General features: G+C 42.4%; 1 protein-coding gene across 4 annotated transcripts in view; it reads left to right on the top strand.

Moving 5' to 3' along the window:
* Window positions 1–22,950, top strand: part of TMEM225B (transmembrane protein 225B) — a 48,885-nt gene that overhangs the window by 2,517 nt on the left and 23,418 nt on the right. For 3 of the 4 annotated variants that reach the window (XM_073215055.1, XM_073215052.1, XM_073215053.1), the window contains exon 3: window positions 22,695–22,890. The gene's annotated coding sequence lies outside the window, so the exon portion shown is untranslated. Of the gene's footprint in view, window positions 1–16,128; window positions 16,261–22,694; window positions 22,891–22,950 lie in introns of all 4 variants that reach the window. The other variant, XM_073215054.1, reaches the window with a different exon arrangement.

Here is a 22,950-nt window from a genome sequence, read left to right as displayed (position 1 = left end):
CACTAAAACTGTTTATATCCAAGTTACCAGTGGCTGAACTAACTGGACACAGTTTTCCAGCCCTAATTTCTTGACCCCTTAGTATTTGTTGTTGATATGATCACTTGAACTTGCAACTCTTGCTCTTTGGTGTTGTAAGTACCATTTTCTTCTGGCCTGCTTCTGCCGTTTCAGGGCCTTGCCCACTCCTGTTTCTCCACCTGTTTCTTAAAACAGTGATTTTCCCCAAGACTGTTCTCAGCCCTCTTTTCAGTCTTGTAAGTGGTTCCTTCCCCTTCCATGACTTCAGGTACCACTGTCTGCTGCTCTGGCTTCCAGCTGACTCCTGAATATTAGATGCTCATAGGTACACTTAGGAGCTCATCCTTTTCTGCATCCTCCACCTCTCTACCTTCCAGTGACCACTTAGGTTAATTTTAGTAACTGGTTTTGCCAACGTACAAAATGTAGAGTCATCTGTGCTATTCTCCTTCTCTCCAGATTCAGTCAGCCATCAAATCCTGTCGGTGTTTTTTCAGAAAGGCATGACTCTGCTGCCTATCACTTTCTAATTTTAGTCCCATTTTGTTTTTCTTGGATTGTTGATACATCCCTGTGCTGTGGTCATTTCCACCCCCTCCCTTCAGGCTGTCCTCTATACTGCTGCCAGAACAAAGGTCCCTGGAAGTTTGATCAGATTTTTCTCTGCCTATAGAATAAAGCCCCAAATCCAGAGTGTGGCTTATGTCTCTTCATTATCTGACTCTGCCATGCCTCCTGCTTCCTGCCCACCTGCAACGTACATTTCAGTCACACTGACTTTTTTCACCATTCCTTAAACTTAGTATCCCCTTTTATATTTCTGAGTCTTAGCATTGGCTATTATTTTTGCCTGGAATACTCTTTCCCTTGTTGATCCCGATCATGGTTTAACACCTAGCTGCATGTCATTCTTTGAGAATGCCATCCCCAGTTCATCTAGGTAGGGGTTGTCATTCTAATTAGGATTTGAAGCACCATTATAATCCCTCTACTATTATCTTGCCTGTAGAAGGTATTACACGTTTGTTGATTGGTTGAATCAAACAGGAGTGTATTAAGTACCTAAAGCTTCTGTAACAAATTACAACAACTGCATAGGTTAAAACAACAGAATTGTATTCTCTCACAGTTCTGGAAACTAGAAGACCAAGAGAGCTAAATGCCCTCTGAGGATTCTAGGGAGAAACCCTTCCTAAACATTCCTAGCTTCTGATGGCTCCTAGCAACCCTTGGTGCGCCTTAGCTTGTAGCTGTATCACTCTAATCTCTGCCTTCATTGTCTCTGGCCTTTCTCCCTGTGGTTTTCTGGGTCTGAATCTTCCTCTCATTTCTCTTGCCATGACACCAGTTACTGGGTTTAGGGCCCACTCTAATCCACTATGGCCTCATGTTAACCTATTCCCTCTGCAAAGACCCTATTTCCAAATCAGGTCACATTCTGAGGTTCCAGGTAAACATGAATTTTGGGAGGATGCTATTTGACCCAGTACAGGAAGTATTGCTCATTTCTTCTGCTGTTACAGGTAAATGTACTTGGGATCACACAGCTTTGTAGTTAAACCCCTTAAAGAACTACATAGATTTCTGCCTTTCTTTAAACTAGACACAAATCAGTCAAGAAGCTTTCTTTTAACTTTCATCCACAGGGAGGCGTTTGATTTGCCTGTTATTTCCGAGGGCAATTGCTCTCTTCTGGGGCCTCTCTAGCTCCCTCCTAAACTGGCTACTGCCAAGGCATCCCAGGGAATCCTGCCATATACCAGAGTTTGAATCCAAGTTTTTGATATTCTTCTGTAAATGGGTTAGACCCACGAGGAGATCTATCTCTGTGAATTCTATCTGAGTCTGAGTCCTGATGATTTTTGATAAATGATCTATTTGGGACCCACTGTGATTTATAGATTCTTCTCTTGATGGAGTCGGTCTTCCTTTTAATGGATTAATGGAAAATAATCAGGAGGATTTTAAATGCCTAATTTAAATAATTTAAATTATTTACATAGTACTAGGCTTGGAGAAAAAGATAGCAGTTAAATGCCATGAGGGAGTCTGGAACTGTATTCCTTAGAGATTCAAAGGAAAGAGATTACTTCTAGCTGGGGTTGGAGCCCTGCTAGGTTTCAGCAAGGAGTTTGCCTTTGAGCTAGGTCTTGAAGGGTGAGTAGGATTTTGATAGGTGAAGTCAGAAGGGAGGCTGTTCCAGGTGCAGGGTGAAGGCTGAGTGGAGAAGGGAATGCATGGGGATATAAACATTCAGGAAATAGTTCAGATTAACTGGAGCATAGGGAGGATGTGATAGAGGATGAGGCTATAAAGGTAGAGTGGAGTGAGATTGTGGAATATTATGCCAAAGAGTTTAAATTTTGTTTGGCAGATAGTGAGGCATGTTAGCTTTCCTAACAGGAAGCTAACAGTTAAGTGTTATATGTCCAGGAAGAGATTCTGATTGGTTAGTGCGGTACAGGAGGTGAGAGGTGACCAGCATCGACTTTAGGACATTAACAGTGGTAACAGGAAGGCAGGAACAAAATCAAAAAGTGTTTTTATAAGTAGAAGATATAGTACTTTTTAACGGAATGGATGTGGATACTGAGAAGGGAGCCACTGATGGTTGTTGCCGTACCTCTTTTTTTTTTTTTTTTTGAGAGGGCATCTCTCATATTTATTGATCAAATGGTTGTTAACAACAATAAAATTCAGTATAGGGGGGTCAATGCTCAATGTACAATCATTAATCCATCTCAAGTCTAATTCTCGTCAGTCTCCAATCTTCTGAAGCATAACGAACAAGTTCTTACATGGTGAACGAATTCTTACATAGTGAATAAATTCTTACATGGTGAACAGTACAAGGACATTCATCACAGAAACTTTCGGTTTTGATCACGCATTATGACCTATAAACAATCAGGTCAAATATGAATATTCGTTTGATTTTTGTACTTGATTTATATGTTGATCCCACATTTCTCCCTTTCTTATTATTATTATTTTTATTTTTAATACAATGCTGAAGTGGTAGGTAGATGCAAGATAAAGGTAGAAAACATAGTTTAGTGCTGTAAGAGGGCAAATGTAGATGATCAGATGATCAGGTGTGTGCCTATGGACTAAGTATTAATCCAGGCTAGACAAGGGCAGCAAAACATCCACGGATGCAGAAGATTTCTCTCAAAGCAGGGGGGGTGAGGTTCTGAGCCTCACCTCTGTTGATCCCCAAATTCTCACCTGATGGCCCCCCTGCGACTGTGCCTGTCTTAGGTTGTTCCTCCCTTGAGGAATCTTACCCGTCTCTGGCTAACCAGTCCTCTTCCGGGGCCATACAGGGAAATGTAAAGTTGGTAAGTGAGAGAGAAGCCATATTGTTTGAAAAGGTTAGCTTTTTACTTCTTTGCAGATTTATGCCCTGTGGGTTCTATGCCCAGCACTGATCTCGAGGTATCTTTACCACCTGGAGGAATTATGATACTCGGTAAATTCGATATGAGGCACGAATTCTATTTAAGGGTTGTAATTAGGAAGAAAGAAGAAAAGCTACAGATGTAGCATATGGAAGGAAACATGGGAGGATTGATTATTTCTTTGACATATCTTCTTGTAGAGTACCTTAAGTATGTATAGGTTTTAAACTACTAACTAATTTGCACACACATATTAACATAATAGGAATATGGTGACATAAACAAAGCAAATCTATAATTACCATCCATCTCCAGTGAAGCCAAGAAAACCATTTAGGCACCCTAGGCATTTGTGAAAATTTGTCTATGATATGATGGATATTGTCCAACTGTACTTGAACCGTCTGAGAGAAATCAGACAAATTAAAGCAGCCCATTTCTGGGATCTGTTCACATCCATATGTTCTTTTAACTGTAGATACTCTATAGTCATAAGATTTTGGAGTGCTACACCTTGCACCCCTCCCAACTCCTGGTTGAGTTCCAACAGTACAGATCCGGTCAAATTCGTTGTCTCACTGTATGCACATGCCAGCCTAGACATCTCCCTCCTCATTCCTATGGCAAGTCCAGGAGATGGTGGGCTGGATGCAGCCACAACCGCAGCATCAGCCAGATCCCTGTGGAGGCTTTTTGATGATCATCCCCTGGCACAAGTCCTCCAGAGAGTGCTGATGCCGGAAGCTCCTCCTCATATTGTATCTTAGTTCATTTTCTGGGTATCCAAGCTAGGCCTTGATCTTCTGCATAGAAACAAACAGACCCTTTGCCCACACTTTGACATGCCCTCTATACCACTGTGCAGAACTCATTGGAGGTCAGCACACAGGAACTGCTTTTTTTTTTTTATTAAGAGAAAGGAATATTATCAGAAAAGAGTATCTCCATAGCTGATCATCTGACACCCTTTAAGTGATCAACATTAAGGATATTTAAAGCATGTGTTGATCTTTGATTTACCAATAGTTTTATCCTATCAAGGAGTAATCCCCCTTTTCTTTCTTTCTTTTTTTTTTTTCTTTTTAATTTTTAATCTATACCTACATGAAGAATACTATGTTTACTATGCTCTCCCCTATATCAGGTCCCCCCTAACAACCACATTACGATTACTGTCCATCAGCTTAGCAAAATGTTGTAGAGTCACTACTTGTCCTCTCTGTGTTGTGCAGCCCACCCTCCCCTTTCTCCCTCCCCCCCATGCATGCTAATCTTAATATCCCCCTTCTTCTTCTCCCCCCGTTATCCCTCCCTGCCCACCCATCCTCCCCAGTTCCTTTCCCTTTGGTACCTGTTAGTCCATTTTTGGGTTCTGTAATTCCACTCCTGTTTTGTTCCTTCAGTTTTTCCTTTGTTCCTATACTCCTCAGATGAGTGAAATCATTTGGTATTTCTCTTTCTCCGCTTGGCTTATTTCACTGAGCATAATACTCTCCAGCTCCATCCATGTTGCTGCAAATGGTTGGATTTTTCCAGTTCTTATGGCTGAGTAGTATTCCATTGTGTATATGTACCACATCTTCTTTATCCATTCATCTACCGATGGACATTTAGGTTGCTTCCAATTCTTGGCTATTGTAAATAGTGCTGCGATAAACATAGGGGTGCATCTGTCTTTCTCAAACTTGATTGCTGCATTCTTAGGGTAAATTCCTAGGAGTGGAATTCCTGGGTCAAATGGTAGGTCTGTTTTGAGCATTTTGATGAACCTCCATACTGCTTTCCACAATGGTTGAACTAATTTACATTCCCACCAGCAGTGTAGGAGGGTTCCCCTTTCTCCACAGCCTCGCCAACATTTGTTGTTGTTTGTCTTTTGGATGGCAGCTATCCTTACTGGTGTGAGGTGATACCTCATTGTAGTTTTAATTTGCATTTCTCTGATAATTAGCGATGTGGAGCATCTTTTCATGTGTCTCTTGGCCATCTGTATTTCTTTTTTAGAGAACTGTCTGTTCAGTTCCTCTGCCCATTTTTTAATTGGGTTATTTGTTTTTTGTTTGTTGAGGCGTGTGAGCTCTTTATATATTCTGGACGTCAAGCCTTTATCGGATGTGTCATTTTCAAATATATTCTCCCATACTGTAGGGTTCCTTTTTGTTCTATTGATGGTGTCTTTCGCTGTACAGAAGCTTTTCAGCTTAATGTAGTCGCACTTGCTCATTTTTGCTGTTGTTTTCCTTGACCGGGGAGATATGTTCAAGAAGAGGTCACTCATGTTTATGTCTAAGAGGTTTTTGCCTATGTTTTTTTCCAAGAGTTTAATGGTTTCATGACTTACATTTAGGTCTTTGATCCATTTTGAGTTTACCTTTGTATATGGGGTTAGACAATGGTCCAGTTTCATTCTCCTACATGTAGCTGTCCAGTTTTGCCAGCACCATCTGTTGAAGAGACTGTCATTTTGCCATTGTATGTCCATGGCTCCTTTATCAAATATTAATTGACCATATATGTTTGGGTTAATGTCTGGAGTCTCTAATCTGTTCCACTGGTCTGTGGCTCTGTTCTTGTGCCCGTACCAAATTGTCTTGATTACTATGGCTTTGTAGTAGAGCTTGAAGTTGGGGAGTGAGATCCCCCCTACTTTATTCTTCTTTTTCAGGATTGCTTTGGCTATTCGGGGTCTTTGGTGTTTCCATATGAATTTTTGAATTATTTGTTCCAATTCATTGAAGAATGTTGCTGGTAATTTGAGAGGGATTGCATCAAATCTGTATATTGCTTTGGGCAGGATGGCCATTTTGACTATATTAATTCTTCCTAGCCATGAGCATGGGATGAGTTTCCATTTATTAGTGTCCCCTTTAATTTCTCTTAAGAGTGACTTGTAGTTTTCAGAGTATAAGTCTTTCACTTCTTTGGTTAGCTTTACTCCTAGGTATTTTATTCTTTTTGATGCAATGGTGAATGGAATTGTTTTCCTTATTTCTCTTTCTATTGATTCATTGTTAGTGTATAGGAAAGCTACAGATTTCTGTGTGTTAATTTTGTATCCTGCAACTTTGCTGTATTCCGATATCAGTTCTAGTAGTTTTGGAGTGGAGTCTTTAGGGTTTTTATGTACAGTATCATATCATCTGCAAATAGTGACAGTTTAACTTCTTCTTTACCAATTTGGATTCCTTGTATTTCTTTGTTTTGTCTGATTGCCGTGGCTAGGACCTCCAGTACTATGTTAAATAACAGTGGGGAGAGTGGGCATCCCTGTCTGGTTCCCGATCTCAGAGGAAATGCTTTCAGCTTCTCGCTGTTCAGTATAATGCTGGCTGTGGGTTTATCATATATGGCATTTATTATGTTGAGGTACTTGCCCTCTATTCCCATTTTGCTGAGAGTGTTTATCATGAATGGATGTTGAATTTTGTCAAATGTTTTTTCAGCATCTATGGAGATGATCATGTGGTTTTTGTCCTTCTTTCTGTTGATGTGGTGGATGATGTTGATGGATTTTTTGAATGTTGTATCATCCTTGCATCCCTGGGATGAATCCCACTTGGTCATGGTGTATGATCCTTTTGATGTATATATGAATTCGGTTTGCTAATATTTTGTTGAGTATTTTTGCATCTACATTCATCAGGGATATTGGTCTGTAGTTTTCTTTTTTGGTGGGGTCTTTGCCTGGTTTTGGTATTAGGGTGATGTTGGCTTCATAGAATGAGTTTGGGAGTATTCCCTCCTCTTCTATTTTTTGGAAAACTTTAAGGAGAATGGGTATTATGTCTTCTCTGTATGTCTGATAAAATTCTGAGGTAAATCCGACCGGCCCTGGGGTTTTGTTCTTGGGTAGTTTTTTGATTACCGTTTCAATTTCTTTGTTCGTAATTGGTTTGTTTAACTTTTGTGTTTCTTCCTTGGTCAGTCTTGGGAGGTTGTATTTTTCTAGGAAGTTGTCCATTTCTTCTAGGTTTTCCAGCTTGTTGGCATATATGTTTTCATAGTAGTCTTTAATAATTCTTTGTATTTCTGTGTAGTCTGTCGTGATTTTTCCATTCTCATTTCTGATTATGTTGATTTGTGTTGATTCTCTTTTTCTCTTAATAAGTTTGGCTAGAGGCTTATCTATTTTGTTTATATTCTCAAAGAACCAGCTCTTGGTTTCGTTGATTTTTGCTATTGTTTTATTCTCCTCAATTTTTTTTATTTCTTCTCTGATCTTTATTATGTCCCTCCTTCTGCTGACTTTAGGCCTCATTTGTTCTTCTTTTTCCAGTTTCGATAATTGTGATGTTAGACTATTCATTTGGGATTGTTCTTCCTTCTTCAAGTGTGCCTGGATTGCTATATACTTTCCTCTTAAGACTGCTTTCGCTGCGTCCCACAGAAGTTGGGGCTTAGTGTTGTTGTTGTCCTTTGTTTGTATATATTCCTTGATCTCTATTTTGATTTGTTCATTGATCCATTGATTATTTAGTAGCATGTTGTTAAGCCTCCATGTGTTTGTGAGCCTTTTTGTTTTCTTTGTAGAATTTATTTCTACTTTTATACCTTTGTGGTCTGAAAAATTGGTTGGTAGAATTTTAATATTTTGGAGTTTACTGAGGCTCTTTTTGTAAGCTAGTATGTGGTCTATTCTGGAGAATGTTCCATGTGCACTTGAGAAGAATGTATATCCTGTTGCTTTTGGATGTAGAGTTCTATAGATGTCTATTAGGTCCATCTGTTCTAGGGTGTTGTTCAGTGCCTCTGTGTCCTTACTTATTTTCTGCCCGGTGGATCTATCTTTCGGGGTGAGTGGTGTGTTGAAGCCTCCTAAAATGAATGCATTGCAGTCTATTTCCCTCTTTAGTTCTGTTAGTATTTACTTCACATATGCTGGTGCTCCTGTATTGGGTGCATATATATTTAGAATGGTTATATCCTCTTGTTGGACTGAGCCCTTTATCATTATGTAGTGTCCTTCTTTATCTCTTGTTACTTTCTTTGTTTTGAAGTCTATTTTGTCTGATATTAGTACTGCAACCCCTGCTTTCTTCTCACTGTTGTTTGCCTGAAATATGTTTTTCCATCCCTTGACTTTTCGTCTATGCTTATCTTTGGGTTTAAGGTGAGTTTCTTGTAAGCAGCATATAGATGGGTCTTGCTTTTTTATCCATTCTATTACTCTGTGTCTTTTGATTGGTGCATTAAGTCCATTTACATTTAGGGTGACTATTGAGAGATATGTACTTATTGCCATTGCAGGCTTTAGATTCCTGGTCACCAAAGGTTCAAGGTTAGCTTCTTTAGTATCTTACTGCCTAACTTAGCTCACTTATTGAGCTGTTATATACACTGTCTGGAGATTCTTTTCTTCTCTCCCTTCTTATTCCTCCTCCTCCATTCTTCATATGTTGTGTGTTTTGTTCTGTGTTCTTTTTAGGGGTGCTCCCATTTAGAGCAGTCCCTGTAGGATGCCCTGTAGAGGTGGTTTGTGGGAAGCAAATTCCCTCAGCTTTTGCTTGTCTGGGAATTGTTTAATCCCGCCATCATATTTAATTGATAGTCGTGCTGCATACAGTATCCTTGGTTCAAGGCCCTTCTGTTTCATTGCATTAAGTATATCATGCCATTCTCTTCTGGCCTGTAGGGTTTCTGTCGAGAAGTCTGATGTTAGCCTGATGGGTTTTCCTTTATAGGTGACCTTTTTCTCTCTAGCTGCCTTTAAAACTCTTTCCTTGTCCTTGATCCTTGCCATTTTAATTACTATGTGTCTTGGTGTTGTTCTCCTTGGATCCTTTCTGTTGGGGGTTCTGTGTAATTCCATGGTCTGTTCGATTATTTCCTCCCCCAGTTTGGGGAAGTTTTCAGCAATTATTTCTTCAAAGAGACTTTCTATCCCTTTTCCTCTTTCTTCTTCTTCTGGTATCCCTATAATACGAATATTATTCCTTTTGTATTGGTCACATAGTTCTCTTAGTGTTGTTTCATTCCTGGAGATCCTTTTATCTCTCTCTATGTCAGCTTCTATACGTTCCTGTTCTCTGGCTTCTATTCCTTCAATGGCCTCTTGCATCTTATCCATTCTGCTTATAAATCCTTCCAGGGATTGTTTCACTTCTGTGATCTCCTTCCTGACATCTGTGATCTCCCTCCGGACTTCATCCCACTGCTCTTGCATTTTTCTCTGCATCTCATCCCATTGCTCTTGCATTTTTCTCTGCATCTCTGTCAGTATGTTCATGATTTTTATTTTGAATTCTTTTTCAGGAGGACTGGTTAGGTCTGTCTCCTTCTCAGGTGTTGTCTCTGTGATCTTTGTCTGCCTGTAGTTTTGTCTTTTCATGGTGATAGAGATAGTGTGCAGAGCTGTTACAAGTTACCACTGGAAGAGCTTCCCTTCTTGTTGGTTTGTGGCCTTCCATACCTGGGAGAATTGCGACCTCTAGTGGCTTGTGTTGGGCAGCTGTGTGCAGACAGGGCTTCTGCTTCCTGCCCGGTTGCTATGGGGTTTATCTCCGCTGTTGCTGTGGGCGTGGCCTGGCTGTGGCTGCTCCTCCAAAGTGGTGGAACCCCGTTGGAGGGGGAGCGGCTGGGAGGCTATTTATCTCCGTAAGGGGCCTCTGTGCTCCCTGCTGCCCAGAGGGTTAGAGTTCCCAGAGATCCCCAGATTCCCTGCCTCTGGTCTAAGTGACCTGTCCTGCCCCTTTAAGACTTCCAAAAAGCACTCACCAAACCAAAACAACAACAGCAACAATTAGAGAGGGAACAGAAAAAAAAAAAAAAGGAAAAAACACTTGATTTTTTTTTTTTGTCCTCTGGCGCCGGTCCCAGGCACCCGCTCACTGGTCCTGCTGCCCTGCCTCCCTAGCACCAGGGTCCCTGTCCCTTCAAGCCTTCCAAAAAGCACCCGCCCACTGGTCCCGCAGGGAGAAACACGCGATATTCTGTGTCCTCAGGCGCCGCTCCCAGGCACCCGCTCACCAGTCCCGCCGCCCTGCCTCCCTAGCACCAGGGTCCCTGTCCCTTTAAGGCTTCCAACAAGCACTCGCCAAAAAGGGAGGAAAAAAAGGGGAAAAACGCGTGATTTCCTCCGTCCTCAGGTGGCAGTCTCAGGCACCCGCCCACCGGTCCCGCAGGGAAAAACGCGGGATATTCTTTGTCCTCAGGCGCCAGTCCCAGGCACCCTCTCACCAGTCCCATCGCCGTGCCTCCCTAGCACCGGGGTCTCTGTCCCTTTAAGGCTTCCAAAAAGCACTCGCCAGAAAGAGAAAAATAAATGTGAAAAAAGCACGATTTCCTCCGTCCTCAAGTGCCGGTCTCAGGCACCCGCCCACCGGTCCCGCAGGGAAAAACGCAGGATATTCTTTGTCCTCAGGCGCCGGTCCCAGGCACCCGCTCACCAGTCCCGCCACCCTGCCTCCCTAGCACCGGGGTCCCTGTCCCTTTAAGGCTTCCAAAAAGCACTTGCCAAAAAGAGAAAAAAAAAGGGGAAAAATGCGCGATTTCCTCCGTCCTCAAGTGCCGGTCCCAGGCACCCGCTCACCGGTCCCGCCACCCTGCCTCCCTAGCAACGGGGTCCCTGTCCCTTTAAGGTTTCCAAAAAGCACTCGCCAAAAAAAAAACAAAAAACCAGCTCTGGTTTCTTTCCACCTGCCGGGAGCCGGGGGGAGGGGCGCTTGGGTCCCGCCGTGCTGGGGCTTGTATCTTACCCCCTTCACAAGGCGCTGGGTTCTTGCAGGTGTGGATGTGGTCTGGATGTTGTCCTGTGTCCTGTGGGCCCTATTTTAGGAAGATTTTTCTTTGTTATATTTTCATAGCTCTATGTGTTTTTGGGAGGAGATTTCCACTGCTCTGCTCACGCCGCCATCTTGGCTCCGCCTCCTTCCGTACCTCTTTTTATTTTGAAAAGTGTTAAAGCTGCAGGACAGTTGGAAGAATGTTACAGCAAATACTTATACACCAAAAGGGGGAGCAGGTTTGGGACATGTTGACTTCAGGAGGCTGGTACAAGAGCTATGTGGAAATGTCTAGATTATTGGAGATGCTGTTTTTCTGGTTACAAATATCCTCCATCTCAGTCAGTGAGAACACAATCCTTCCAACTACTCAACCCAGAGAGAAGTCTTTGTTTCTCTTATATCCATACCTGTCAGTCAGTAATCCTGCTGACACAGCCATCAACATTTTTCCCAAAGTCCAAGAACTTCTTACCACTTCCTCTGCCACCATTTTGGTCCAAGTCGCCATCATCTCTCATGTGGATTAGTACCGTTGTTTTCTGGCTGGCTTCCTCCTCTACCAATGCCTCCTTGTAAGTGGCAGCCAGCTTGATCCTGTTAAAATGCCAGATTTTGTCTTTCTCTGGTGAAAACCCCCAATGGCTTTCCATCTCATTAAAAGGAAACTTCTTACAGTAGCCTGTAGGGTCCTGTGTTCTCTCATCCCCTTTTTTGTTTCTGACCTTATTTCTTACTATTCTTCCCCTTGCTCATTCTGTTTCAGTCACAGTTGCCTCTTAAATATCCAGGGCCTTTCCACTTGCTATTACTTCTATGTGTAATGCTCTTTCCCAGATACTCCTATTTCCTTCAAGTTTTGCTTCAGACTTTGCAAAAAAGTCCTAGTTCTTCTTTGATATTTAAAATTATAACCCTTTTATCCACTCCCTGTCCTGTCTCTCTGGTCCTTGTTCCTTGATTTTTTTCCTTCTATAGCACTCCTATCACCTCCTAATAGCAGGTCATTTACATAGTGTATTGTCCATCTCCCTGACTAAAATGAAAGGTCTTAGAGGGTGGAATGTTTGTTTCACTCACTGATGTATTCAGAGCCTGGAACTGTACTTGGCATGTTGTTGGTGCTCAGTAAAATGTACTGAATGAATGTGAATAAGGAAAGTGTCATGTGACTCATAAAAATGAAAAGGATTCAAGAGTTACAGGAGAAGGACCCTCTTCAGCTTCATGGAGAACATGGTTTGAACAGGACCTGATAACAGAAGGATTTATATTCTTGACCGTGTTGAGCAGGCTGTCAAATCTCTGTCAGTGGGGCAAATAAAAGGCATATCTAGAATTTCTAAGCCTTCAAATGCTGTGGGACAGAATGAATAGAAACAGACAGTAGAAGGGGCTTTGTGTAAGGGGAGGAGATCAGAATGAGGCTGGAAAGACAGGTAGGGGCCATGTCAGGGAGGTAGGAAGAAATCCTCATTTTAATATCTGCCTAAGCCAATGCAGAAGGCAAGTCTCCTGCTTTATGAAGTATTCCACATCCAAGTCCATAAGGAGGTATGCCCAGGTTATTGCTCTAAATTTGTTGATGAGCTGATGGATTCTCTTTGTTATCTTCTCTGTCTGCTCTTTTATCTTATTTAATCATCCCAGTTTTGAAGTCTTGTAAGTAGGTGGCCCCATGCCTTGTGGGACAGATTTGGCAGATTTAGAAAGCTCTAGACTTTGTGCTGTCCAGTAGGGTAGCCACTAGCCACAAGAGGCTAACTAAATTGAAATTAATGAAAATTAAAATACAATGAAAAGTTCAGCTTCTTAGTTGCATTAGCCATATTTCAAGTGCTCAAAAACTGCCATGTGACTAGTGGTTACTGTACTGGACAGTGCAGATGTGGAACATTTCTATAACCATAGAAAGGTCTATTTGATTGTACTGTTCTAGGCAATGGTGAGTGACTTGAGTTCATAGGACCAGTTCATTGTGGTACCTTGCTAAAAAGATTTGGCCTGCCTCACTAATGTTTAGACCTGATTGATGTCTTTATCACTCTTTTTTTCAATTTTTTAATTTTTTTAATTTTGGTATCATTAATCTGCAATTACATGAGGAACATTATGTTTACTAGGTTCCCCCCTTCACCAAGTCCCCCCCACAACCCCCATTACAGTCACTGTCCATCAGTGTAGTAAGATGCTGTAGAATCATGACTTGTCTTCTCTGTGTTGCACAGCCCTCCCCATGCCTCCCCCCACATTATACATGCTAATTGTAATACCCCCTTTCTTTTCCCCTCCCCTTACCCCTCCCTTCCTACCCATCCTTCCCAGTCCCTTACCCTTTGGTAACTGTTAGTGCATTGTTGGGTTCTGTGATTCTGCTGCTGTTTTGTTCCTTCAGTTTTTTCTTTGTTCTTATACTCCACATATGAGTTAAATAATTTGGTACTTGTCTTTCTCCGCCTGGCTTATTTCACTGAGCATAATACTCTCTAGCTCCATCCATGTTGTTGTGAATGGTAGGATCTGTTTTTTTCTTATGGCTGAGTAATATTCCATTGTGTATATGTACCACATCTTCTTTATCCATTCATCTACTGATGGACACTTAGGTTGCTTCCATTTCTTGGCTATTGTAAATAGTGCTGCGATAAACATAGGGGTGCATCTGTCTTTTTCAAACTGGGATGCTGCATTCTTAGGGTAAGTTCCTGGAAGTGGAATTCCTGGGTCAAACGGTATTTCTATTTTGAGCATTCTGAGGAACTTCCATACTGCTTTCCACAATGGTTGAACTAATTTACATTCCCACCAGCAGTGTAGGAGGGTTCCCCTTTCTCCACAGCCTCGCCAACATTTGTTGTTGTTTGTCTTTTGGATGGTAGCCATCCTTACTGGTGTGAGGTGATATATCATTGTGGCTTTAATTTGCATTTCTCTGATGACTAGTGATGTGGAGCATCTTTTCATGTGTCTGTTGGCCATCTGAGTTTCTTTGGAGAACTGTCTTTTAGCTCTTCTGCCCATTTTTTAATTGGATTATTTGCTTTTTGTTTCTTGAGGTGCGTGAGCTCTTTATCACTCTTTTTTAAAAGGCTAACTTTTTAGACCTATTCTCTGCTCTCTAGGAGCTCAGAATCAGTATAATATATAAGGTAAGCAGGTAAAACACATGTGCAAGGGCATGTAGAAGCATTAAGCCACTAATCCACTCACATCTGTTAAAATGGCTATCATCAAAAAACAAGAAATAACAATGTTGGTGAGCATGTGGAGAAAAGGGAAACCCTAGAAACTTTTGGTGAGGATGTGAATTGGTGTAGCCACTGTGGAAAACAACATGGAGGGTCCTCAAAAAATTAAAAAAAGATCTACCATATGATCCAGCAATTATTCTTGTGGGTGTTTATCCAAAGGAAATAAAAGCACTATCTCAAAAAGACATCTGCACCCCCATGTTCATTGCAGCACTATTTATAGTAGGCAAGACATGAAAACAATCTAAGTGTCTATTGATGAATGAATAGATAAATAAAATGTGATACACAAACATATACAAACACACATTGGAATAGTATTCAGCTACAAAAATGAAGGAAATTCTGCTGTTAGTGACAACCTGGATGGATCTTGTGCTATTTGAAAGGCATTATGCTAAGTGAAATAAGTCAGACAGAGAAAGATAAATACCATATGATCTCACTTATGTGTGGAATCCTAAAAGAACTGAACTCAGAGATACAGAGAACAGATTGGTTGTTGCCATAAGTAGTGGGCAGGTGATGGGGAAATTGGATTGCAGTGGTCAAAAGGTACAAACTTTTCAGTTATAAGATAATTAAGTCCTGGAGTTGTAATGTACAACAGTGAGGTGACTATAGTTAACAATGCTATATTGTTTGAAAGTTGCCAAGAGAGTACAGACCTTAAAAGTCCTCATCACAAGGAAAAAAAAAACTTGTAAAAACACCACAATACCCAAATTAAATATACAGTAGATGAAGGCATATCTGGAGAACAAGTGCAAATAGGGTTCTGTGATAAGACTTCACAGATAATTATTAAATCCTTACAGAATATGACCATTACCTACTAAAATCAGGGGTTTGTACGTTTTAAACCTTCATCAGTAGTGGAAACGCTGCATTGGCTCATCCTCAGCAGCCTCTTCTTCCAGAAAGATCTCTCTCAGCAGAGGGCCTACATTTTCTAATATCACTGCAAAACCACCTCTTTCTGGCTTCAATCAACCGTATTTCTTAAGTACAACTTAAGAGGAGAAATGTGTTAAAGTAAACAGGAAATGTTTTTCCATCATGTCTCCTTTAGATGCAACTAGGGTGCAGAACTTGTTTTTGTATATTCTCTTATAGTTGAAATAGATTTGAAAATACTTCTCCTCACCCCATGCTCATATTTTAAATAATTTTCCTGTTTTTCCCACCCCCTTCCTTGATCAAATCCTCCCAATTTCCACAATTTCTAAAAGGTGCACATAGGGTTTGAGTGGGTCTATGTTCACTAGTGAGCATGCAAGTGTCTGTAGGTAGAGAGAGACTCGGCAAGAGTGACAAAGTATTGGTGTCTGATGAGGCGAAGGAAGTCTTCCCTCGAATCCATCTAGCAAGGGCACCATGTAGACAGAATCTTGGGTGAGGTTCTCCTCTTTTCTGTCTCTCCTTTGTCCCTGCCCTCCCCCACCTTACAGCCCCAAACATTGCTTCCTATGTGCTGAGATAATCCCACTTGCCTCAAACTCTGCTTTCCTTTTCTGCTAATCCCAGTTTAGTTGTCTGGTTAGCTACTAGATACATAAATCCTAAGTTTTCCCAACAGTTTCTCCAAATCCGCTCAATTTGTATCCATCTTTTCCCTATATTGCAAGGCCATTGTTAGTACTTTTTTGAACCAGATACTTCTGGAGTGCTTTGATCATCCTGTTTTCCACCAGTTTTTCTTGTTACATTTACCTTTTTTATATTTTCTGTCAGATGGTGACACCTGGACTGAGGATCAATTAATTTTAAAGCAGAAAACTCTTGACATAGGGATACGACTACATGAAGGAGATGAATGTGGACAAAACAAACATGAAGGACCCTATGAACACAGACGATACTTTGGTAATATCACAGACTTTATCCAATAGCCACAAATTCTTACTGAAAAGAAATCCCAAATATGTAATATTTATGGAAAATTATTCAAGCAAAACTCATACCTTATTCAGCATGAAAAAATCCACATGAAAGAGAAACCATAAGAGTGTCATAAATGTGGAAAGGCCTTTGGCCATAGTTCAAACCTTATTCAGCATCAAAGAATACACACTGAAGAGAAACCCTATGAGTGTAGTGAGTGTGGGAAAGCCTTTCGGTGCGGTTCACATCTTATCTAGCATCAGATAATCCACACAGGAGAGATGCCTTATGTATGTAACAAATGTGGGAAAGTTTTTGGCCACAACTCAACTTACTCAACATCAGAGAATCCACAGTAGGGAGGAGCCCTGTAACTGTCCTGAATGTGGGAAGGCCTTCAGCCAGACCTCAAATCTAATAGAACATCAGCAAGTTCACACCCAAGAGAGACCATATGAATGCAATGACTGCGAGAAAACTTGCAGTCGTAACTCACACCTCATAGAACATCAGAAAGTCCATACAGAGGACACCCCTTATGAAGATAATGAGTGTGGGAAATCTTTTAGCAAGAGTTCACTTCTTATTAAACACCATAGAGTTCATACTGGAGAGAGACCTTAGGAATGTAGTGAGTATGGGAAGGCCTTTAGTCCGCAGTCCCACCTTATTCAGCATCAGAAAACTCATAGTGGAGTAAAACCTGAATGTAAAGAATGTGAGAAAACCTTCAAGTATGGTTCATACCTTATCAGTCATCTCGGAAACCATATAAGAGAGAAGCTATGAATGAAACGAAGGTGGTAAATTAAAGCCTTTGGTCAGAGTTCAGATCTTATTAAACTTCTGAGAATTCACACAGGAGAAACCCTGTTGGTGTAGTGAGTATAGACAACCCTCAGTCCTAGTTCAACCTGAAAGTCCACATAGTCAGTAAATCTGGATATGTTCAATGCATGGAAACCTTTAGACAGAGTTCCTGCCTTATTCAGGATTAGCAGATTCACTTTGGAGGAATGAAAACTATGGGGAGAGCCTTGCTGTGTGTCAGGGAGGAGGATGAAGGGCACAGTGCAGCACTACCCAGGTGGAACCTTTAGTCAGCACAACTTCTATTTGATTTTCAGGTTCTACATCAGGGAGATTCTGTGGTTTGCTTTTCAAACCTCCATAGCCATCCTCTGAAGATGACATGAACTGGGTCATTCAGGAAATTCTCGGTTCAGACTACCCCCAGATTAGGAAGGCAATGGGGTGATGACTTTTGAACCCAATAGCTTTCCTTCTATCTCCTCTGTCCTGTTTGCTGCAACTATGGGTGGATTGGCTCTTAGGTCTTCTTGTGCCAGTATTTCACTCCTTGGTGTCCAGTATGAATCTCTTTTTGTTTTAAAGACAGAAATGCACTTACAAATCAGCAAAATTTCCAAGCCAAATAATTTCTCAGTATGACATATTGTGGGCTTCATTAAGTGTCACTTTGGGTCAGCTGAACTGCACTTGCCAGAATTCCCCTTCTTGTATTTTTCTCTTCATGTGGGCTACAAGGGAGAGGCTTGGGAGACTTGGAGGGCAGAAGACAAGCGGGGATTTAGCTCACATGCAGTGTTGCTGATCTGACTGCCCTCCCTGGGGTGATGCAGCAGTTGGGCCTGCAACTAGTCCACCTTCCCGTGGATCCTCCTTTGCCTTCACTGGGCCATGGTGTATGTCCTGGTACTTTTACCCCTTTGACTGAATCCTAGTCATGCACATGCCTACTCTCTTTTTGCCAGATACATATGTATTTCAAGTTTAGGTAGAGAGAAATGGTTAACTTCTGGCTGTTTTTCTTTTTTTAAAAAGAACCTCAATAATAACTTTCAAGATTTCTAGTCAGAAAAAGCTACTGTTCAAATTCCTTTCTAATAATATATAAAATTCCATCATAACCTGAGGCAGAGCTTCATGACCATGTAATTGTGGAGGAAAATGTTTGCCAAACAGTTAATAGTGTGATACATAATTGATTGATTAAAAGAAAAACAAAACTTTGAGCACCCATTTAATTTACCATGAATATTTTAATCAGTAAATTCCAGAAGTACCTCTGCTAGGTAGTACAATGTTAGATTTACTCTAGTTATCTGAGAGAAATCTACTTTGTTGTAAAGGCTTATTTTTTATTACAGAAGTCAGATTGTTTTTCCTCCAGTTAGTCTGGATAAGTGATTTTCTAAAATATCAGTGGAAATTATACTTATGTTGTAGACTCAAACTTGACAGTGGCCTCTTTCCTGTAGCCTTCTTCAAGCCTGGTTTGGTGCTGTGCACACGGTGGGTGTTCAGTGGATGGCTGAGGAGTGAATCTGTTTACTGGAAACCAAAGTCATCTTGTTTGTCTCATCTCTCTGCACTCCTCCACTCCAACAGGGGCTTATGGGCACTAACAGTGTCACCTGCCGCCTGGATGTCCTGAGTCTGAACTCATACTCTGTGAGTTCAGGTCTGAGCTCTGAGCTGGTATGCTCACTTTCTTCAGCTACACAGACCCCACAGAAAGCAAGGGCCCTTTCTGTGGTGAAAGGGTTTGGGGTGAGGCACAGCCTGACCAATTGGATTTGAAGGCTTGGCAGGACTCTGATTGGCAGAGAATAGCAGGGAAGGGCACCCCAGGATGAGGTCAGTGTGCAGGGTCGCAGGCCAGGCTCCAAGGGCACCAGTGTCTGCAGGCCAGGAAAGGGAAGAGTTGTCTAGGAGTATCAAAAGCTGGTATCAAAAACACCAGCCTCTGCTTCTTCGGGCAAGAATATTGCTAGTGGCCAGACTAGTTCACGGAGCTGTTAGAGCTTGGGGGAACATGAGGGTGACCATTCATCCAGAACTTTCTCAGTCTTAGCACTGAGTCCCACATCCCAGAAAATAGCTGATCACCCAAAACCACAGTCACCCTCTCTCTTGTCCCCTCATGTTTCCTAGCTGCAATAAGACACAAAAGAGCAGGAATTCTCAGCTTAGGTTGTGTACTGGAATCACTTGGGCAACTTCCAAAGTACGGATGCTGTGGTCCTATCTCAGAGAGTCTGTGTTTTTGGTGTGCTGTATGGCCTGGGTATAGGATTTGGTAAGTCCCCAGTAATTCTAATATGTAACCATGGCTGCAAATCTATACAATAGGGGATATGGAGGCTTCACAGGTGCTGAGAGAGATATAGGGAGACCACATAGGATCTGGTGGCTTAGTTATTAAGGGCTGGGCCGGGTGTGCCCCCTGAAAGGACTGAGAGGGTCCCAGGCCAGGTGGGAGGAGCAGAGGGAGGGGTCGAGTTGGGGGTGGAGTTAGCTGTTGGGTGGATTCCCTGAGGGCAGTGAGCTGGGACTTGAGGGGAGCAGGGGCCTGCTCACTTCCCAGTTCTGTTTTGAAGCAAAATTATGGTTTGGGTAGCTTGGGTTTTCCTTGGGGAGCTCTGGACCAAGGAAGCATAGCGCTTTGGGGAAGTGAGACCTCCAGCTCCTGGGCACTCCCCCTTTCCTGGCAGGCAGTTCCCTCTTCCCCAGCCCTGGGAAAATAGGAAAATGCTTCTGGAGGAGGCTATAACCTAAATTTGCATATGCATTCTAGAATCTCCAGGGCTAAGAGGGACTGACCTGGCAGGCCCTAGCCATACCCTGTACACAGCCTTGGGTCTCCAGGGTGAAAGGCATGTCCTGTGCTCTGTTGAACAGGTAGGAGTCTTTGGGCAAAGGGGAGATGGGAGGAGGGAGACATATTTTGGCACTGACACCCAAATGCGACTGCTTTAATCCCACCAAAGGCCTCTCACCAAAGGCCCTCGGGATGAAATCCTACAAGACCCTTCCAATCCCTGCTACTGACTTCTCCAGACCTTTAGTGGCCACTTCTCCCTATCATTTTGAAAAATTGTTGGGTCCTTGAACACAAGTGTCTTTCAAATGTAGGTCAGAAGCTTCTTGTGGGTCATAAAATGGATTTACTGTAGCATGTTGCAACTAGCAGTAAGGGTAAAAGAAAAAAAACGTAGAACTAGAAAGGAGTAGAAATATCCTTGTGCATCACACATGACAAAGATGAGACTTTGCTGCACGTGTGCACACACTACATGCAGTATTGCCTGCCATAGAGCAGGTGAGAACCTTTGCATCGTGTAGGCTCCTTCCAGGAATTCCATCTAAATGGCACTCCCTTGACAGGTCTTCCTTTTAGCTGATCGCCCAAAACCACCCAAAACCTGAATTGTTCTTGCTCTGCAATTCCCATAACGTGCTATACTTTGTGCACTGATCACATTTAGGAAATGATTTATTCAGTTGCCTGTCTCCTGAGCTAGATTGCAAGCTCCATGAGGGCAAAGACTGAATGCCCTTATCATATCTGTTATTAGAGAAAGCACACAGATAATTGAGTGGCTGAGTGATAAACCTGAGTTTGGGTACCTGCTGTGAGAGTGTGTTCTTAGACAAGTTCTCTTTATTTTTTCCAAATTTTTATCTGAAATATTTTGATGAAAAGAAAAGTCGAAAGAATAGCATAATGTGAACACCTCTGTATCCTCTGCTTAGATGAACAATTCTTATTTTTCCATATTTGCTCTCTGTCTATATGGTTTTTTTGATTCATTTGAAAGTACGGTCAGATATAATGTTCACTTTTAAGTATGATGGTATACATGCCCGAAGAGTGAGGTTTTTCTCCTACCTAATAGCAGTGCTATTAACAATACCCAGAAGAAGAACTTAATTCCGTAATATCCTCCAAAATGCAGTTAATGTTCAGATTTTCCCCAGTTGCCACAAGAATGTTTTTATACCTATTTTTTTCCAAATCAGAAAAACAAGGGTCACATTGCACTTGGCTTTATGTCTCTAGTTTCTTTTAATCGACAACAGTTCCTCCACTTTTTTTTAATGACTGACTTTTGGAGAAGTGAAGAACAGTTGTGCTGTAGAATTTTCCACAAAATTGATTTTCCTGTTTTTCTGTAGTGGTATTTATCTTCATTCTCAAGGCTGTGTATTTCCTCTAAATTGGAACGAGGTTTAGAGGCTTGATTAAACACTTCTGGCAAGACTACCTCATGGGTAATAGCTGCACACTGTATCGCCCCAGGGGGCATATGATGCCAGATTATTCCACGCTATTTGCTGTTTGTGCACTTGGTTAAGGGAGTGCCTGTCAGGTCTCTCCTGTGTATAGACATGCTTTCCTTTTGCAATTAGTAAGTAATTTGCCAGGATGATGAACCCTGGCACCATGCAAGTAATCTATTCCTTTGCAGCCTGTTTTCAGCAACTATCCATGGTCGTTTGGGCACGTTTTTAAGCTGAGACTCTTTCATCTGCAATATGGGGAAAATAATACCTGTCTTTTGGATTTGCTGTGTAATGAGATTTAAAAGCATTGTATGCGTGTATATGAAAATGCTGTCATGGCGTGCCATAATTTCTCCCTTCTTGTGGGAACATCCTCCTCCTTCCTTTAAGAAAGGCTCCCTTACCCTGCTCCAGATAAGAGGTTCAAATTGCTGGTTTCTTGGATGACCCACAGCTGATTCTTCTTTGGCCAGGGTGGAATGAGCATGTGACCCAAACTGAGCAATCAGAACGCTTCCCTGGGAGATTTTGAGGCAAGTAGTGGTGGTAATAGGGTGAGGAAAACATTCTTTTTATGTGCCTAACAGTGAGGGTGTGATTCTGGAAGCTGACTATTTCCCCTGCCACCTGGAGAATGAAACCCTACAGGGTGGAGGAGATCAAAGCTATCTTTCTGAGATCAGGGTAGAGAGTTACCCAGGAGTCTTGCTGGCCTGGCATCCATGTCTCTCTGTCAGACCTCTGCCCCACCCCAGCTAAGCCTATAGAGGCCCTCTCTTGGCCTGAGGGTTTATAAATTGGGTTCTGAACCTTATAACAGATAGGATCCTGAATAGCACAGGCAACTGTCATGTGCTTCTCAGGGGATAGGTGATTGAATAAATTAGTGGTCCTTCCCTCTCCTCTCTTCCTGTTGCCTTTGAATAGGAACTGGCTAGTGAGGTGTCAGGAGGTGCCAGCCATAGTCCTGGCTTTTAAAAATCCTCTGAGTTATGCATTTCCTTAGTGAACGTAGACTCAAATCGGGGGGTGACTTATTCAGCTGCTAGTGGGGCCTCTCTTGCTGTTAGAACTAGTGCCCCACCGGAAACCTGGACCTGACCCCACAGAGTGCTCTCTGAGAGTCTTCCCCGGCCTATGGGTGGGGAAGGGGAGTGAACTGGCAGGGTCCTGGGGAGTCGGGCTTCTTCCAGGCACTGGGTGGAGGTGGCTGTTTGTGTTGCACCATGTGTGTGGGGTCCGTGGTGATGTTCTCTTCCAGGCACTTCTGGGACTCCCGTCACATCCCACAGGTGGAGTAATTTACTGTTATTCCCGTTTCACAGATGAGAAACCTGACTCCCCGGAAGGAACTCTAACTTGCCCACGGTCATCCTGCTGGTAATGGCAGAGTTGGAATTCGAGTTCAGATCCGCCTACTCCAGATTGCTCCACCCCCGTCTCGCTCCGCGCGGGGTGAGCGAGTCCGGCGAGCAAGGCTGGACTGCTATCTGCCGGAGGCCAGTCCCCGCGGAGCGTCGGGTGAGTGGCCACGGAACCCCTGCCCGACAGGCGTCCCCTCGCTCCAGCCGGGGCGGTGAA

The sequence above is a fragment of the Manis javanica genome, chromosome 10 (assembly GCF_040802235.1).
Source record: "Manis javanica isolate MJ-LG chromosome 10, MJ_LKY, whole genome shotgun sequence".
Lineage (NCBI taxonomy): Eukaryota > Metazoa > Chordata > Mammalia > Pholidota > Manidae > Manis > Manis javanica.
Note: the sequence above shows the minus strand (reverse complement) of the source record. Positions and strands in the feature narration are given on the sequence as shown.